General features: G+C 28.5%; 1 long non-coding RNA gene across 2 annotated transcripts; it reads right to left on the bottom strand.

Moving 5' to 3' along the window:
* Positions 1-4,531: 4,531 nt before the first annotated feature.
* LOC149054801 (uncharacterized) lies at positions 4,532-19,832 on the bottom strand. Of its 2 annotated transcripts, XR_016191860.1 has the most exons (5): positions 19,610-19,832; positions 19,182-19,193; positions 16,334-16,363; positions 15,587-15,619; positions 4,532-4,590 (listed from the first exon to the last, which is right to left on the bottom strand). It is a non-coding gene; the product is annotated as an uncharacterized LOC149054801 (long non-coding RNA). The 2 variants fall into 2 exon arrangements; XR_016191861.1 differs by lacking the exon at positions 19,182-19,193.
* Between the last annotated feature and the right edge of the window lie 760 nt (positions 19,833-20,592).

The following is a 20,592-nucleotide window of genomic DNA, read 5'->3' as shown; positions in this document are numbered from 1 at the left end:
CGCAACGACAGAACGACGGACCGTACGTTGACAAAGGTCGTTGGGTAACTAACTAGGTCAACGTTTCACAGAGTCTACGGCGGACGTGCGTTTTCACTTATCGGTGACAGCATGCTAGACGGGCGGGGGAACGGCACGACCGGTTCATAGACGTATTGGCTATACATCGACTGAGGCGCTCGAACACAACGTTTATGCTTTGCTTATACTAGGTCATTGTTACTAAAGATAATACGTTGTATTCAATACCGTTTTTTAGAAATATCATGGTTTGTACTTTGTCTTTTTTAATATAAAATGTATTCCAAAACATGGCCAATGGGAGGGGCTGAAGCCCCCTAAGCCCCCCCCTGGGTACGCCACTGTTCCCAGCCATGGTGTAGGACAACTAGATTGGCCAGGACTGTCACCCGGAAGTCCGAGGGTGGACAAGCCACGCAGTTCAATAACAACAACAACAAAAACGATAAAAAAACAACCGCGGCTGCGACCAGGCTAACGCGGTGGTGACCCCACAGGTGTCGGGTAACCTATTTGTATATATTTCTCACTCAGGCACAATTTTCGGGTGCCACCCATATCATTTTAAAAAAATGTACCGATAATAAACATATAATCTGTACTTTAAATTACCATGTGTGTTCAATTATCAAAATCCACGTTTCTCCGACCTAACCAGTCTCGGATCCGTGAGGGTCCTATCCTAGAAGCCCTAGAACTTCTACTCAAATTTTTAGTAATCTAATCGATTTTATGCTCACCCCCCCCCCAATTCCTGGACTGCATATAAAGTCATTCTGACACCTAAAGCCCGATCAAACAACTCCTTCCGTCCAATATTTCTATCTTCTTTGTTCTGCATAGTAGTTGAACATATCTTCAAAAATAGACTTGATTAGTGGTTAGAGTCTTACTCGTTCCTACCCTACAACTTCTATGCCTTCATACGTGGAAGGAGTACCACTGATTGTCTGACCAACTTAACTGGCAATATTTATCAGTCCTTCAATAATAAAGAATATTTTATTGCCACCTTTATAGATGTTCGGGGTTCCCTTGACTCCGTGAACATCCCGCTTTTAATCTTTCATCTAAATGCTTTAAATCTGCCACCCTCTTCCACAAATTGTATTTCTCGACTTTCTCTCACAAAATTCAACATTTTATCTCCCCCTTTGACTCAACCAATATACGTTACGCAACAACCGTCTTACCTCAAAGCAGATGCCTGAACCCAATTCTCTTTAACATTTGCATGTGCTTTATAGTCAAAGTTTGAACTCTCTTAATTCCAGATGCCATATATACACAGATGATATTGTTATTTATTAGCACAACAAACAAATCGACTCTGCAACTACCTCAAAAATGATTCTCTGTGTTCGTTGCACAATGTTCGATCATCTTTATACTTTTCAATTGCTCCTGAAAAATGTAAATCCTTAATATTTTCTAGACGACGCTAGTGTTCTTCTACAACTACGAGTATGATTATGCAATTCCTCATGTTTCAAGCTACATATATTTAGGTCTAAACATAGATCCTTAAACTACGATGGTCTCCTGACCTTCATGATCTAACCATTTTCGCCACCAGCTGGTCTAACTTTCTTAGATCCATCTCTAACTCATGGAAAAAATGTCATGTCAACCACTTTACATAAGAGTTAAATGGTTCCTCAGGAAATTTTTACTAAAACATTTATCTAAAAAACTCCTACATTTTTAACTCTTTCCTTGAGGTGTACTATTCTTAGCGTTATATCCAAAAATCTCTCCCAGTTCTTGCTCTAACAGCACACTCTCTTTCAGTCATGCGTAATTACACTATCTAAACAAACAAGCTTCCACTATACCTAACCAATTTTTAAACTTTACTGCTTTCCCCAATCACACTATCACGCACATCAATAAAAAATTCCTAAACCTTTCACGAGCCTCTCTAAATTCCTTAACACCTAACTTTGTGAACAACATCTTTCTTGACTTTATCCGTAATACTTTCCCGTTTTTCTTTCCGATCTTCATAATAAATGTATCCCCATCCATTCTACCTTTACCCTGGTTTCGCAACCTTATCTCTCCAGGAAAAGTATATCTTCGTTCTCCCGTCTTTGTTATGGCCACACACTACTCCCTTACCATTCTTTCAAACTATCTTTGAATGATTCTCCTTTCTGCACACTCTATAATGATGCTATGGTTTGTGATTTAGCCACTTAATCTTTTTATGCCCCAGCCTATCAACGCAACGGGATCAACGTTTTCACCTTTTACAATTTTCCAACATTTCTACCGATGATAAAAATAACTTTTTAACCACAAAAAAAAATAAAAATATTTTGTACATTTTATCCTTTTTATCCTTTTTATCCTTTTTATCCTTTTTCAAACATACAGGCTTTTTGATCTAATCAGACATTTTCTTTTCTTTCGTATTTGTAATAGCTTATTTATATCTTGTATTTAATGTTACCTAATTGTTGAAACTAATTGTAACATAAAGTTTAGATAAAAAAGAAAAAGAAAGAAACTAACCTTCTGAAAAAGTTACAATTAATGTTATCTAGACACGTACAACAGTAATTGTGGGCAATACGAATTCTGTAGTGGCTCTTAAGCTCGTATTAAGACAAATATAGAATCAGATTACCATAATGTTTAATATGTTGTAACGGCTATAACTTCGAAACTAATGTGGAATGTTCATTGTATCATCATATATTATATAAAAATATCTGGTACAACTTTCAAATGCAAATAAATCTGACCACTGAATTATCGTTTACCTTTTGCATGTAATAATTTTGAATTTTATAAATGATAATTTTATACATGCATCAGTCATATATAATACTGTACATGGACTGACAGAGAATCACCAAAACAAGTTACTATTATGTAACTAATGATAATAATTTATTATTAGTATTAGTTTAGGTAATTTAAAAGTTAACAATTTAATAGTTTACTTAATATTTTATATATTATAATACTGTATTTATTAGTGCACTTAAAAACAAATTATTCGAAGGTAAACGATTCATCGTGAACACATTTAGATATTTATTTTAGGTAATTAAAAACAAAGAAAAGAATCAAATGTCCATATTAATGGCATTTGAAATCAATAAATTATGATTTATTTTAATTCATGTTAAAATTAATCACATTTTAAAATTTTTAATGCATAATATTTGACCTTTTATAATCATATAAACTGATTTTCAAATGAATAAAAATCTTAACCAATTACAAACACTGTCCATTCTAACCAATTATGGATCTTTCATCTGGTCATTCCAGAAGAGGAGATGACGTAAAAATATAACAATTAACATAAAATAAACTTACGAATTTCGTCTGTAAAAAAATAATATTAAATAATACGTGATATTTATTAATACATAACAATTTAATTATACACAATATGAAATGACCCCTATAGTTTTCTCCACCACTTATGAAAATTCTGATGTGTTGATATCAATAAATTATAGATATAAATTATATTATAATATAATTTTTTGGAGTATTGTTAAGATACGATTAATATTCCACATTTTGCATCGGGATAGTGTATGTTTTTTTTAATTTTGTAGCGTTTCATTGTTGCGTAGAGTTTAGTAAATAAAATGTACTTTAATGTTTCTAAACTTTTTTTTTTTTTTTTTTTTAATTTTAGAAAACTTACAATCTGTATTACATGACACAATAAGTAAAATAGATAACTGATATAACACTATATACATAATAAAAATACACATGAGGCACATGATGAGGGAAATCATCCAGCGATGGTACCCTCTAGATTTCTAAACTTAAATCTTCAATTATATATTTTTATCTATAAATGAACATTGAAGCCAATATAAAATATAATGAATGGTAGAATTCAAACTTTATTTAACCCTCCAAATAAAATATTATATTTAATAACATAAAAAAACCAAGTGAAAATGTACGTACTAAGTTCAGCTAAAACAAAATATAATAATAATGAATTAGATATTATAGGAAACTGTAGTCAACAATTTTAATGGTAGACTTTTAATTTAAAATTTTATAATTTATAATTTTTTTAGATAAGCTCAAAGCTGGCAATAAACAAAACATTAGATAGCATTAATATCAATGTAATGTAATTGTTATTCGCTTTAGGTCAGTTCTATAATGTGGCTAGAAACAAAATATACTTGAAATAAATTCTAAATAAAGGGCAATGATTTTATTGTAACTATCGAATATTAAATATAAAAATAATAATGATGACTAAGGTGCAACGGATTTGATTGTTTTTATTTATAAAGTATCCTGTCATTATTATTATCGGGAGGATGACAAAAAAATAGTTATCTACAGATGAGTAAAAATTGTTTAATTTGTTCGCATCAACGCTGAGGCAGTGACATGTGGAATGTGGACGTGCCTGTGAGAGTTCTCCGCCTACTACGCTATCTCTCAGCATACATGTAATCTGGAATTCGTCTATTTCGAACTCCTTAAGAACTGTCCTCCACCAATCCCCTTAAGAAAACCACAAAAATTACGTACTAGTTAATGTAGAATCACCATTCAAATTGTCTTTAACTAAACAGTTAGAAATAATATTTAGTTGATAACATATTGATAATAATTTATTTAAAATGTACAACTACAATAATTATATTTGATTAGAATTTATTGAGGATGAGATCAATAAATTATCAGATAAACAATTTACAAATCAATTTTATATTAATTTTTAATAATAAATATAATTTTATAATTTTCAGTATATAACTATATTGTGGTCCAACAATTACAGTATACAACAATAGTCTATAGATATAGATATTAAGTCAACAAAATCATATAAATATACAATATTCAAAATACAGATAATAATAGTAATAATACTATGTAGATAGTGATAAACATAATCCAATCAAAAATTAAAATAATATAATAACGACGAACGGTCGTCATTCACGGATAGGACAGCAGATAAACGATTTAGCGATACAAAAGTCTTGTTTTTCTTTAAGCTTGTATCTAATTTAGTCAATGAGGAAGGCGATAAATTCCATTTGGTCGTCTCCTGTGTACCAGTGTAGGACATAATGGACATACCCTTAAACCATTGCTAACACGTGGACATAAATAACTAATAATAATACTTATAATAGTAATTACAGTAATAACGTGCGCGATGTAGCGAATGTACGTAGGTACACGACGTACTCGTAGTAACTTATTACGTATTAGCAGAATAGTATTTATCAAGTTAATCTAATCACTCAGTTTAGAAACATTGTTAACAAAAACATAAATAATTTAATTCAATACATAGATTCGTGAAAAAGTACAAAACTATACCTTTTCTAAGCCACTCCAAAAGAATTAGTTAAAAATGTTTGTGTAAAACTTTTTTAAGATTTTGTAAACCATATTGTAATGGAATTTGTATACGATCTAAAATTGCGTGTAACATAATATAAGGAAGTACAGAGTTTTAATTTTTTATACCCTTCAAAAACTATTTTGAATTACTAATTATATTTTTTGACAATTAAATTTATCAGTATCATGAATCTATTTATTTTTTTACTATTATCAATTTTATCTAATGGCTAATACAGTAGGTTGGATTAGTTTTTACTGAAAAAACTGCATTTGAAAATGATATTGAGAGTAAAATATAATATAACTGATTATGGACTTAGAAAATTTCAATCACCTCAAAATTATTTTTGAAATATAAAAAAATGCTGATGATTTTTGGTAATTTTTGAATTACACAACTTTACGTTACATCTTAAAGCTTCATACTTGAGGCATCAAAAGGACATTTTAGATTCTGAGCGGAGCGATGAATGACATATTGATTTTACCATGATGTTTTTTTTTTTTTTTGTGTCTGTCATCACGTTTTAAGGCAGTGCTTCAATTTTTGACTTCAGTACCTTGTTCGATCAGAAAGTGAATCTAGTTGGGGTATAATAGCTTGAAATTTTAATACCAGGCTTCTGACACATTGTAACAATAGTAGTTGAAAAATAAAAGAAATGCAAAATCACAATTTGTTTTACAAGCATTCAAAGTTTGAATTTTGACAACATACATAAAAATCACGAAAATTCGTAAATTATTTTACGCTAGAAATTCATAAAAAATTTTCCTTTTATATCTAAGATTTGAAAAATTAATACAAGACTCCTAAAATATTTTTACAATAGCAATTGAAAAACCTGGTAAGTCGTGGATGTCGCTCTGCTGTATAGTAGGTTACAAGTGGGTTACTGGAATGGATGGAATTAAATTTGAAACTAATGATATTATATTATATACGAAAAATGATTCTAAGCGGAAACGGTTTATCTGTCTAGGATATATTATAGATTATTAAAAATTTTCAAATCTTAGATTTAAAAAGAAAAATTTTATGAATTTCTAGTTTAAAATAATTTGCGAATATTCGTGATTTTTACATATGTTGTCAAAATTCAAACTTTAAATGCTTGTAAAAAAAATTGTGACAGTGCATTTCTTTTATGTTGCAACTTCTATTGTAAAAATATGTTAGGAGCCTTGTATTAAATTTTCAAATCTTAAAATTAAAAAGAAAAACTTTTATGAATTTCTATTTAAGATAATTTGAACATTGCCGTAATTTTTACGTATTTAGTCAAAATTTGATCTTTAAATGCTTATGAAAAAAATCGTGCCTATGTATTTTAAATATTTTTTAACTGTTATTGTTATAATGTGTTAAAAGGCTTGTATTAAATTTTCAAGCTTTTCTACCCAACAAAAACATTTTTATCAATATTTATAGAAAAAAAAATCAAAAAGTTGAAAAATTAAAATGTCAATAAACTACTCAAAACAAATATAAATATTTTGTAAATTTTATAAAATATAGAAAATGCCTATATAAACATTCAGTGAAAATTTCAAGTATCTACGGTCATTTGTTTTAGAGTTACACCAAAAAATAAGAAAATCACTAAATGTGAAATCCAGTGAAAATGTATTAAATTTTCAAATCTTAGATTTAAAAAGAAAATTTTTTATGAATGTCTAGCTTTAAATAATTTGTGGATTTTTGTGATTTTTACATATTTAGTCAAAATTCAAACTTTGAATGCTTATAAAAAAAAAATTGTGACTATGAATTTCTTTTATTTTTCAACTGCTATTGTAACAATATGTTAAGAGCCTTGTATTACATTTTAAAGCTTTTCTGCCTAACAAAAATATATATATAATCATTTTTATCGATATTAATTTAAAAAAAACTAATAATGATCGAAAATTGCAAATACCTATGAATATTTCAACTTAAGTCGAAAATTTTTTAAAATTGCATGGTAGATAGAATATACTTATATAAACATTCAGTGAAAATTTCAAGTATCTACGGTCATTTGTTTTAAAGTAACATCAAAAACCAAAATCGATTTTGTCAAAAACTGATTGTGAGTAAAATTTCTTGTTTTTCCCTTAATTTTTAGTTTGTTTATATCGATTTTTTGAAAAAGTATTAAGTATTTTTACTTTTGACTCCCTAAAGTACCAACTATATTCACTTTCTGATCGAACGAGGTACCGAAGTCAAAAATCAAAGCACTTTTACTGCCCCAAAACGTGATGACAGACACAAAAAAAAAACCGCACATCATGGTAAAATCGCTCCGCTCAGAATCTAAAATAAAAGAAATGCATAGTCACAATTTTTTTTACAAGCATTCAAAGTTTTAATTTTGACAACATACGTAAAATCACGAAAATTCGCAAATTATTTTAGGCTAGAAAATGCATAAAAATTTTTCTTTTTAAATCTAAGATTTGAAAATTTTTAATAATCTATTATACATATATCCTAAACAGATAAACCTTTTCCACTCAGAATCGTTTTTCGTATACTATGATATAATATCATTGGATTCAAATTTAATTCCATCCATTACAGTAACCAACTTGTAACCTGATGTACAGCAGAGTGACATCCACGACGTACCCGCTTTTTTTATTGTTGATGTTGAAAATTAATATTTTCAATGCCGGGAGTATTATGTTAGCGCTCGAATGGTATTATTCTATTGTTGTGCACTATCTCGGCTATATAGCATTATTTTTGTATTAAATTATACGTGTGTGATTACTGATTTTGTATTATGAAGCCAGTCGCGCATCGAAAGTTGTACCGAGCACAGCGAGCGACCATACAACTATTCGAGTTCTAATAAAGTCATACAGTCCACTTAAATTTTTTTTTATGAATTTCTAACTCAAAATAACATGCATATGTTTGTGATTTGGACAAATTTCTATCCAAATAGGCATAAACATTGCAGAAACAAATAACACATACGACATCACCTAAGATCAGCATATTCGTCACCTTTCTCAGAATTTAAAATTAAATATCAGTTGTGGCTAAATACATTTATTTTTCACCAAGTGCAACCGAGAGATAGTTTAAAGATTCCTGTATAGTAACTTATATAACAATCAGAAAACTTTAAAAGGTTTACAGAACATAAGGATGTTATTCACAATGGTTCATATATAATATAATTTATATACATAGAGTCTGTATTTTGGGTCACAAATTACAGACTAACACTAGTCAATTAGTCAACTCTACATTTAAAAATATATTTTGTAGTTGACTTAATAAATATGTTATTACAGCTGGAAAACCCAATCTTATAGTGTTTAAGAGTACATATAAAAATTATAATACAGTAGACTCTAAACTGATACAGAACTATTTATAGTCTATAGCAAAGTATAAATTCTATAAATTAATTGATAAATCATAATTAAATTACAAATTAAAAATACATACCTTTGCTCACTAAAAATAAAATATAACCAATTAATTACAATATTAAAAAGATATATTTGTTTTTTCATCTATAAAATAATTTGCATAGAAAATAGATTTTTTGTGAATATTATAATACTAAGTGTTGAATTTAAAGGTGTCCCGTCAATAGATAGCGGATAATTGAAAGCGGCGTCAATAGATAGAGAGCGACTTTTGATCGTATGACAATTTGTAGCGTCGTATAGAATTCAATAATAGAACAATAATTATTAACCGAAAAAACCAAATAAAACTGATAAAATATATCATAATCGGAAAATTAATATTACTATCTAAAATAATAAGGGCAATATAAATAATGAGACTATTCCTAGTATAGTATATATTATATATATGTATATATGTATATATCTATATACTATACACTATATCAGTTGTCAGTCGGTACAACACCATACAAAAGTACTACTTCTAAAAATTATATATAGTAATTTTAAAATGTCTTTAAGATGTCTAAAAAGTGAAAGGGGTTCAAATATATTAGTTGATGATGGTTTTATGTATCATTTCCAATAAATATATGGAATATGTTGCAGAAATGGAACCATCATAAAAATTTTTTATAAAACTCAGAGTGCTAAAATCAAAAAAATTTGTTTAGATTATGAAAATAGAACAATTTATTACTATCTAAGAGGCATAGCACATAACTTCCAGCTACAGGTATAACATTTTTCAGGCAGCTAAATTTTAATTATGACAGACATGTAAAATGACTTATAACATATTATACTTAATAATTTTAACTATTTAAATTGTTATATATAATTTTAATTATTTTTTGCAATATTTATTACTATAGTTTATTTTTTTTGATAATTGTTTGGTTATTTAATTCTTTAGAGCGCTACAAATTGTCATACTATCAAAAATCGCTCGCCATCAATTTATGCGCTATAAATTGACCGCTATCAATTGTCGCGTTATCAATTATCCGCTAACTATTGATGTATATCCGAATTTAAAAGTTGAAATTAATACAATTAATTTTAAGCCATCTAGATGTTTTTGTCTCGTAGCTATAATGACTGCACACTGGGAATTATAGCACGGAACTTCAACGTAATAGTACAGCTTAAACAAGTTCTCGATGATTTCTTGCAGAATGAAAACATTGATCGGTATAATAAATTGCTCTTATTTCAGAATATATTTTATACTCTATACTGTACTAAAAGTTAAAAATTAAAGTATCTATACCACTCTCCATTCTTGTGGTTAAGTTCGAATAGGTACAGAAATAACCATAAATAGTGTAGATATTAAAAATGTTGGATTTTAGAAACACTCAGAACTATACAATATACGTCATACAAGCCGTAATCGTTAGCTTCAATGATGTTACGGCTATTTAACGCCCGCCTGCACAGGGACTAGGGAGTCACAGACGAAATGAAGTTCATTCATATTTTACGTAAGCTAGAAAACAGATTCATATTGCTGCCGAAGTATACATTGCAAAATACACTCAAGACTTAACACTCAGAAAGAGACGTGCTCTGACGTGACTATTGCAAGCACATTATACTAGGTATCAAGTAATTTCTACCAGAAAACTAACTTGTTCGTCAACTAATCCGCATAAATTATTTACCTGCTATAATTACTAGAACTACTATTACATCGCAGCCGTAGTACTACTAAATGAACAATCGCGCGTAGTTCAACTATATTCCTGTGTTTCATCATGCTCAAAAGAACGAAAAATGATAAACAAAAGACCACAGGCACTAACCATTTACCACAAGTCCACAAATCTTAGAACAGTGCGACTATATTATGCTCGTAGTATATTCATAGAAAATCACAATATCTTAAGCTAAAGCTAGTTGTATTTCATTAAAATATTTAAAAAATGTTTTTTTATATATACCTCACAGAATAAAGGTTTATTTTTAGATTCTGAACATCAAGTGATGAATGTATTGATTTTACAATGAAGTGTGTTTTTTTTTTTGTATAATATAATTTTTGATTTTTTTTTAAGTGTCGGTAAAAAAATGTTGGATGACCAAAAAAACTTGAAAATTTAATACAAGGTTCCTTATGAGTTGTTTTTATTGTAGCTAAAATAGCGTAACGATAACGATTTATCCTCAAACGATTTTAAATATTTGTTATTATTCAAAAAGTATAAGTCGTAGATCCATGAAAATTTTACCAGTTATTTAGATTGGCATTTTCTTTACATGATTTAATTTTCAAAATATTTTGATATTTTTTGAGATATTTATAGACAACTGATATTTTCTTTAAAACTAACTTTAAAACAAATACATGCAATTTTCACCGAATGTTTATATCAGTATATTTTATCCACCATGCAATTTTAAAAAATGTTCGACTTAAGTTGTGGCGGTTTTCACGGGGAGGCAAGGGAGGCAGTGCCTCCCTTGATAATAAGAGAAAATACATGGTTAATATCATTCAAATACTAAAATTCTGTGTGTTATAAAAGGGAAATAAATAAAATATATATATAAATTATGTATTGAAGGGACTATAGAGTATACCATGCCCGGTCTCGGTAATTAAACAAGACCGTGGTGCCTATAGGAGACTGGCCAGTCCGCCAGTGTTCGCGCGCAACATGCGAATATAATATTAATATTATACTGATAAATGATAATATACTGTATTAGTACGGCTGCCCCTCCATGCAACACGTGTCGGCGTCGGCTACCCACTTTCTCAGGAGGCAATTTCATTACCGCCGCCGTTATCGATACGTTACATGTGTACACAAATGTACACACACAGACGCACATAAAATATGGGCATAGCGCATGCGTGATTCTCTGTGGAGACTGCACATAACCGTAGCCTCCGTTAGCCACAATAGCAACGTCACTGTCACAGACTGTGACTTGCAGCGCCTCAGTGGTTGGCGATTAATCATTCAACGAGTTTGGGAACAAATAGAGTTTAGGCATTCAGCATATTGTACAACTAACTAATTAATCTTTAGTTCATAATATCCATAGACATAATATAGATGGACTGCGCGTTTAGCCCTTATCATGTCAGCAATAATAAACTTAGGTAGAAGGTAAATAATAATGGAAAAATGTTTATCTCAACATTTTTTATCCATGATACGGAATTAATAGTTACCACGTTTTTTTGTTTTACATTTTTCGATTTTTTGATTCCAGTTATAATATCGTAATATTATCATAGACATAATATAGATCATAATCTATATTACATGTATGAATATTATTATCTGTTATAATATTATATCATAGAATACATAAAACATAGCATTAAGCATAATATTTTATATTATTAATTCAAGTTTTATTAGTTTTTGTTGTTGATATTTTGTAAAACAGTGGTAAAATGGTAAATATATGTTCTATTAAAAGCTGTAGAAACATTGGTAAGGATGATGTTCATATGCATAAGTAAGTTGAAAAATTATAGAATTTTAATAACTTTTATATTTTTAATACATTTAACTATTTGACATATTATGTTTTTAAGATTTCCGAGTAATGAACAAATTGCAGTGATATGGACTAACACAATTAAAAAAATACAACCATCGTACATGCCTTTAAATTTTTTTTGATTCTTAAAAAAATAAATAATTAAGGTATATATTTTACATTTTACATGTCTATTGTCTTATCAGTTATCACTTTTATTTACACAAAATAATACCTTGGAATAAAAACAGTAAAAATGTTTTTATCCATGCAATTTTACCTTCTCCGGTCTTGTTATTTAGGCTGAATTTATTGATGGCAAGGGGGGAGGAACGCGCAGTCCATCTATATTATGTCTATGATAATATCGTAAATTGTTTAATATTTATTATAGATTATAATCTATGGTTAATCACTATTTTATTGCACGTTATCACTAATAAGTTATTATCAATAACAATAATATTATATTATGTTTATTCCATAGACATAATATATAGATGTAATGTTTTTGGAAAAATAGATCAACCATGTCTAATGCAAAATGCGTCCTAATTGAAAAATAAAATATTTGTTTCAAAATAGAATATAATATGACAATATTTAAATATAATATATCCTAAACAGACAAATCATCTCCGTTCAGAATCGTTTTTCGTATACAATGATACCTATCATCAGAGGCGTATTTAGGCACAGGCCCTATAGGCCCGGGCCTAGAGCGGCAACATTGGAGGGCGGCAAATTTCAACAATTTTTTTTACAAAATTAGATTTGATAGGCTATCATTGCATTCAAATCTAACCTACCCTAGTCAGAGGTCACCCCACCACCTAATGTACAGCAGAGCGACATCCACTTATCCGCTTTTTAATAACATAACTTGATTTCTAATATTTTTGAAGTCTAGTTTTGAAGAAATAAAATATAATTATAACTATTAGGCACACTGTAACTGTTCAACCAACCGTACGAGAGCGCGCGAGGCTCGGCGGGTCACATGTTTGATAACATTACGGTATTAAATAATACTCAATTATTCTCAAAACTAAAAAAAAATAAAATATTAGGAAATTAGTAAAATAAAATTTTTAAATGTCAATATTTTCAAAAAAAATAAACTCTACAAAATGGCTATAGACAATTTTTTTGGAGTAATTAAATAAAAATATATTTTTTAACTTTTTTACCAAAACATTGAAATATGAAATAATTGTAGTTCTTATCCCTGTGATTCTTATTACAAAACCAGAATTTCGAGAGATATCGCGATAGGTTAATCCTCACGGGAAACCCTGTTTTTTTGACGATAAACTTATATAATATTGTTATACTATTGCTATATTATCTAAATGGATTAAAAAAATTATTGAAATACTTAGTATTAGATTGTCAAGTGTTTTGACCCAGTGAAAATTGTATTATCAATAATTACAGAAAATAAAAATAAAAAAACCATAACATTTCAAGTCAAAAAATGTTGAATATTATTGTATAATGTATAAAAAGTGATAAAATAAACAATTGAAACATTTGGAAGATTCCGAGTAAAAAAATATGTCTTGTCAAACACTGGTTTTGCATGAAAATTCCAAATTTCCGTATTTATTTAATTTTGTACTTTCCGACTTCTTAACTTATGGACTTTTTACTTTCATCAACTCATATAGAAAATGATAGACACAAATAAAAAATTTAAAATCACGCATCACCCAACCTAAAACCAGGGGTACGACACTTTGTGTATTGGCAAAATCGGGTGACTGTGGCCTTGAACACGGTCTCCGGGAGGGCGTGGCATACGTTATCAATTAAATATATCATATCAATATTACCGCTGAACATTGATTACCACAAAACGATATTTGTACAATACTTAATTTTACCAAGTTTGAATGTTTTAGCATTAAAATGTAAAATAAATTATTTAATCAGGGCCGGCGTTAGGGGGAGGCAAAATGGGGCATTTGTCCAGGGCCTCGTGCTTAAATATATTTTGTATAGAAATCTTGCAATAAAATAAAACAAGAATATAAGTAATATTATATTAAATATGTATAATATTTTGAAAAGCAACGTGGTGCGGTAAAATTACAAAACCTTTGTATACCTTTATATATTTTGGAAGTTGTCTGTTTACTCGTATAATATGAAAGTTGACGTATTACACATACGTTTAAAAGTAATCATTAAACAGTTGAAAATTGATATTCGCTATTTCGCCAAAGTATTTTTTAATACTATTAAACATCATAGGTGTAACTAGGGTCAACATTTTGGAAGAGCTTAACTCTTTAATATGCTAAATTTAATTATTAAAAACATTGTTTTATTTGGGACATGTATTTTTGATAATTTTTCGTTTTTAATTACACCTATAGTCTATAAATTATAGATAACTATAGTTATTGCCTTATTGGTTAAATAAATTAAATACGTTTTGCACAAGCCCTCGCAAAAGGTAGCGCCCTGTATTTTATTAATAACTCTAATGAAAAAAATATTAAAATACTTTAATTAATGGCTTATGTAATAACAGGATATTGAATTTGGAATAGAATACTAGGTTTAAAGAACAAACACATTACAAATTTAGTTTGGGATAAGCTGATTTGGGATAATGGCCCATATTTGTTAGAGCATACCAGACACTTTACAACCATAATGAAAATTATTAATCACAAAAAAAATTGAATAATAAATTAATAAGTAATAACACTAATAACATATGAAAACGCCACAACTACGGATTACGGGATACAGATAATGCCGACTGGCCATTGCGTTGTATCCGTTTTTAAAATTTCGTAACAAAGAGGGATACACGTTACCAACATCCTATCAGATTACGGATACGGTACAATTTTTAGGGTCCAATACATCATACCGCAGGGATACGTAAACCCGCACAGCTGATCGAGTGTCTATTCTATATTGTTCTGTGCTAAAACCAATACATGTATCGCTGTTCTTATAATCTAAAATCCAATCTAATTTATGACTAATTTATTTTTCACCAAGTTCATTCGAGAGACGGTTTAAAGACTCCTGTATCGTTATTTATATCACGACAGAAAATGTTATTAGGTTAGTAAATACATCTAAAGAGTCATTGGAAAGGCACGATTGATCTTAAATCAGAGAAGTTTTAACATTACAAATTATGAGATTTAATTGGGCAATTTATACAAAAGTATATAAAAGTAGTAGACCAAAGTATGCAGTCATGATATTATGTGATACAAATTAAATTCGTTATTAAGTGTCTAATACATACTATCATCCGTGAAATTGTAATCAGTTTTGTCATCTGAAATTGTGTTATTATAATATTAATGTTTTATACTTTATACTACAATATAGTATGGCTAGCGTGATTAAGTAATTAGAGTTTTCTAAGGTAAAGAATCGGCTGGTCACTAGTTCCCGGATAAGTGACCAACCGGGTTTTTAATAATAAATCCTCAACTGAGAAACACGTGTTCCTCAATACTAACCGTAACCCCCTATGAAATGCTAATGGTCGTAGTTTTCGAACTTAAGATGAATAAAAAAAATTATTTTTAGTTTTTTAGGTCATCGCAGTACAGAATTCAGAAGTTCATCGTACAGAAAAAAATATGTTGTTTGGATGTGAGGATTCAACTTCACTAAGATAATTAGATAAATATCATATAGGTAGTTTTATAAAATCTGATTTAAAATATACTAAATACCTACACCTATACATTTCTAATAATAGGTTAATTTATAAATATTTATTTGTGTTATGCAAAATGAATATATTATGTTAAATTTACCTATGATAATAATTATGATTTATGACTATGCCAGTAATATTCTTTAAAAAAAGAATGTACTTTTTAAAATTTTTATAAAATTACTAACAACTTGGAGCTGACCGACACTAGTTTAATTTACTATGTTATATTCTCTATCACTATATTATGTAATACTGTATAAGATTGACAGAAATTACTAATCGCCAATCGGTAAATATTATTATTATTAATAATTAACTTACTCTTATAATCAGAATACTTAGTTACATATCCTGTAAAATTTTATTGAAATTATATAAAACTTTAATTAAGCAGAAGAAACAATAATTGATCCATTTAATGATTTACAAAATTTCTAATGAACCAATCATGTACCACTAAATTTTTGTTTAATACCAACGAATTATAATATATCGAGCTTATAGTAATGCGATGATAATTTTAAAACTGATTTGAATTCGATATTATATCTACATTAAATCGGAAAATTCCCTTTTTCCAATTTCATCCTTCCAACAACTATAAATGTAGTTTAAATATTTTTAAATTTCGGATTTTTCAAGTTTTATGGATTATTCGAAATTTTAATTCCAAATATTGAAATACAGACTGAACGGTCTCAAGAAGATATTATAAGAGATTCAGATCAACTTTCTGAAATATTATCGCATTATTAGTTCGATCCGTAGGATGGACAAAAAGTATATGTCATACAAAAATTGCCATAATTTGTTCATCGTTCACGAGCACAATACCGAGGTGGTGACTTGCACATGTGCATAGGGAGCGTTCTGCCAACACTCTTAAGCCGCGTCCACACCTGAGCACGCACAGACCGAACATGTATGCTCATGTTGTGCGTTCTACAAATTCGCATGATTTTGACGCACAGCGAACGCGAGCCGATTCGGTCGGCTCGGCGTGAGCACACAATATGCTCGGCCTGTGCGTGTTTAGGTGTGAACGCGGCTATACACTCAAGTCACATACGCTAATGATCACTTATACTACACACACATTAACAAGACCTGTTGCGTGAAATTTAATAATCATTTAATTCGAACTCTTAAAAAAAATGTCAGCCACAGATAAACCCTTAATTTTTTTCCTAATAGTTAACGATGATCTAGCTTTGATCTAACAAGACCAAGACTCAGATTAGATTCAGAGGACTAAAACAAGACCAACACTGCAAGTCTTGCAATTTTTTTTTCTCGAAATTACATTAGTGTATCTACATTTAATTAACTTATAAATTATAACGAAAATAATAGGAAATTATTTTTATAGTTATTAATTTATTATATTTGTTCACAATTCGAGGAAATAGCTAATTTTGAAAAAAAAATAAGAAACAATACTGAAATTAATATAACAAAATAAAGCAACTTTCAATGTCTGTATCGATTTCTGAGAAATAAAATATTAATTTGAAACAACTGTATTATTTTGTTACATTAATTCGGCTATAACACGATTCCGCAAATTTTGTGTTGGTTTTAATAGCTACTGATATACATACACGACTCCGCAAATTTAATATATATATATACACGATTCCACATAATTTAAAATACTACGTTGCCATAAAAATATACAATTAATTACTCTTTTTATATGAATTGTAATTTTTTTTAATAAATTGGATAAATTAATTTTGGAATACCTACGAACATTCGATTAATGCATAATGCATAATAATTGTTGGAAGTCATTAAAGGATCACGATAGGTATCATTTTGATTGTATACGTATTTACGTTCGTAGTTTGTGTAATATTGTCGCATTGGATATTGTGTACATAAACGTTCTAAACTATTGTTCGTATATAACATGACACTACTGTCGTAAACTTGTAATCTATTGGTACTACCAATACGATTTGATGTTATTATGAACACGTATAACACGTATGTATCAGATTTTCCGATATCAAATTGTTTTTATTTATATATTATACACACAAACGCACATATAATGGAGTTAAGTATCATCTTAGAGGTCGTAGCCTACACGATTACCTACACACAGCTAAAACCGGTATTCAATTTTTTTAAATAATTTTTTTTAAAAATAACAAATTTTGAAAGAATCTTTCGCAAGACCAAAAATAATACCAAGACTGAGTCTGCAAGATTTTCAAAATCTTAGTGTTGGTCTTGATTTAATCACATTATTACTAATAGTCCAGTCAATAAGGCTCCAAAAAAGTTGTTGCCTTGGAAAAAATATTTAAGTTTTGAAACTTGGCTAAAAGTTCCGTCTTGGGGTTCTGATTGACCAAGAAAATTGCGTCATCCATCATCATGGATTTTACATGTCATTTTTCACTTTTTTACGGTATTTCTACAAGATATTAACTTGACGATATAAATAACTTATATACAAATTGAAGATCCTAAATTTTTTACAAGAAAGGTTCTGTACATTTTTAACGTAAGTGCAATTGATAAGCGACAAAGACCATCCGCCGTCATAGAATGTAGCTGTTTGTTAACAACAAGCATACTTATATTATATACGTAGTTATTAAATCACGCAGCGCCACATTCCATGACGAACGAATAGACTTTGCCGCTTATGTATAGAACCGTTCTTATTAAACATTTTATGATCTTTAATTTTGTATAGAAGCTATTTTTATTGTAAAGTTAATAACTTTAGAGATATTATAAAAAATACATTAAAAAAATGAAAAATTTCACATAAAATCCAAGATGGTGGATGGTTGCGGACCTTGGAGGGATGACACATTATTTTTGGTTCCAAGACGAACTTTTTGCCAAGTTTCAAAACTTAAGTATTTTAGCAAGGAAATACCCCCTAATGACTGGACTAATATGATAACTTAAGAGTACAACAAAACGACTTTAAAATGGAAATTAACCTTAATCAAATATATATTAGGAATTTAATAATTTTGAGAAATACGTAATTGGGATACTGGTTATTAATTTCAACCATAATTTAAAAATACCTACTCAATTTAATATCTGAATATTTTAATTTTTCAATAACAAGGAATATCATAAATATTTTAAGTTACTATTTGTTTATTAATAATTAATATTTATTAATTTAAAACATTACCACGGAATTTCGCTAAAAATAAAACAATACATTTTATTAGTTATCTTCAAAGTATTACTTACTACAAATTACGATAGGTAAAACATTTTTCACACATTAAACTATAAAACATATTATCTATAGAATATTTAATGTTTCCTCTAATATCAAAAAATATACACGTACTAAAAAATCTTTATAAACTTATATAACATTAAAATAATTATTACTGCCAATAAATCCTAATTTTGTATAGAATTAAAATCTAATAAATGTCATTAGTATATTTCATTTTTCTCGAAAGCTGTTATTACACAAATGAAATTAATTTAAAACTTTAAATTAATACAAAAAAAAAAAATAAAGAAATCGCTGTAGATCCATATCGTAACAATAAAATATTATAGGTAATGAAGATATAATCATTCCATATCAATAAATAAATATACTTTTCAATTCCTCATCGGTTAATGCTACAGAATCTTTAATAATCAAACATGCACTAATTAAAATTGTTAATGTTATAGAATTCTTGATAAAAAACATTTTGATTTAATAAAACGAAGTATGTATTAATATGAACGTTGAACAATAAATGAAATGAATAATATTTCTAAATGTCTTTTATATGCAAACCAATCTCCTTACTCCTCTTCCCACCACCAGCACAGATAAAATATTGTTCATAATACATTGATTTTTATTTATTAAGCTACAGAATAATATTTTTCTTCAAATGTCGGTGAAAGTCATATTTATTATTTGTTTAACGCTATTCATGTGTTCAATTACAAATTCATACATGTGTCTCTAACACCTTTTATTCTTGTGGAAATAATACAATTATACAATTCGGTATCGCTATAGAGGATGATACATTTAAGGTTATAAGTATTTTACCGAAAAATTGAAATATATCGAAAAGTTTTAACCTCTTTAATTTTTTTGGAAATGTTGAAACTTAATAAAATCTACATAACTATAATTAATATTTATTTAAATTTTTTATTCCAATTAAATTGATATTGAGATATAGTCAATATATATGAGTTACTGTAACGCATGATCGTAATACATTTGAATTCAATAATGATATAAAATCATTGTATACGAAAAAAGATTCTGGCCGGACACGGTTTGTCAGGCTATGATATTTAATGCTATAGAAATATATTATTGTTTAAAAAACAAAAAAATGTAGTTACCAATAAAATAATTTCCAAATTAATCAAATCACATTATTTATCTACTGGGACTCGCTCAGTCATTCTATTACATACAGTTTATTAGAAAGTATCAATACAAGTGAATAACGACATTTTCACTATTAAAAATTTAAAACTAGAAAATTTAACTACCTACCCACGAATTATTTTAAATTACAACAATATAACTAATATTGTTATTCTTGATTATTTAACATGTAATTTGA

Source organism: Diuraphis noxia, unplaced genomic scaffold (assembly GCF_037042655.1).
Source record: "Diuraphis noxia isolate RWA-SAM2 unplaced genomic scaffold, SU_Dnox_SAM2 contig0005, whole genome shotgun sequence".
NCBI lineage: Eukaryota > Metazoa > Arthropoda > Insecta > Hemiptera > Aphididae > Diuraphis > Diuraphis noxia.
The sequence above is the reverse complement of the archived record's forward strand: the minus strand, read 5'-3'. Positions and strand labels throughout refer to the sequence as shown.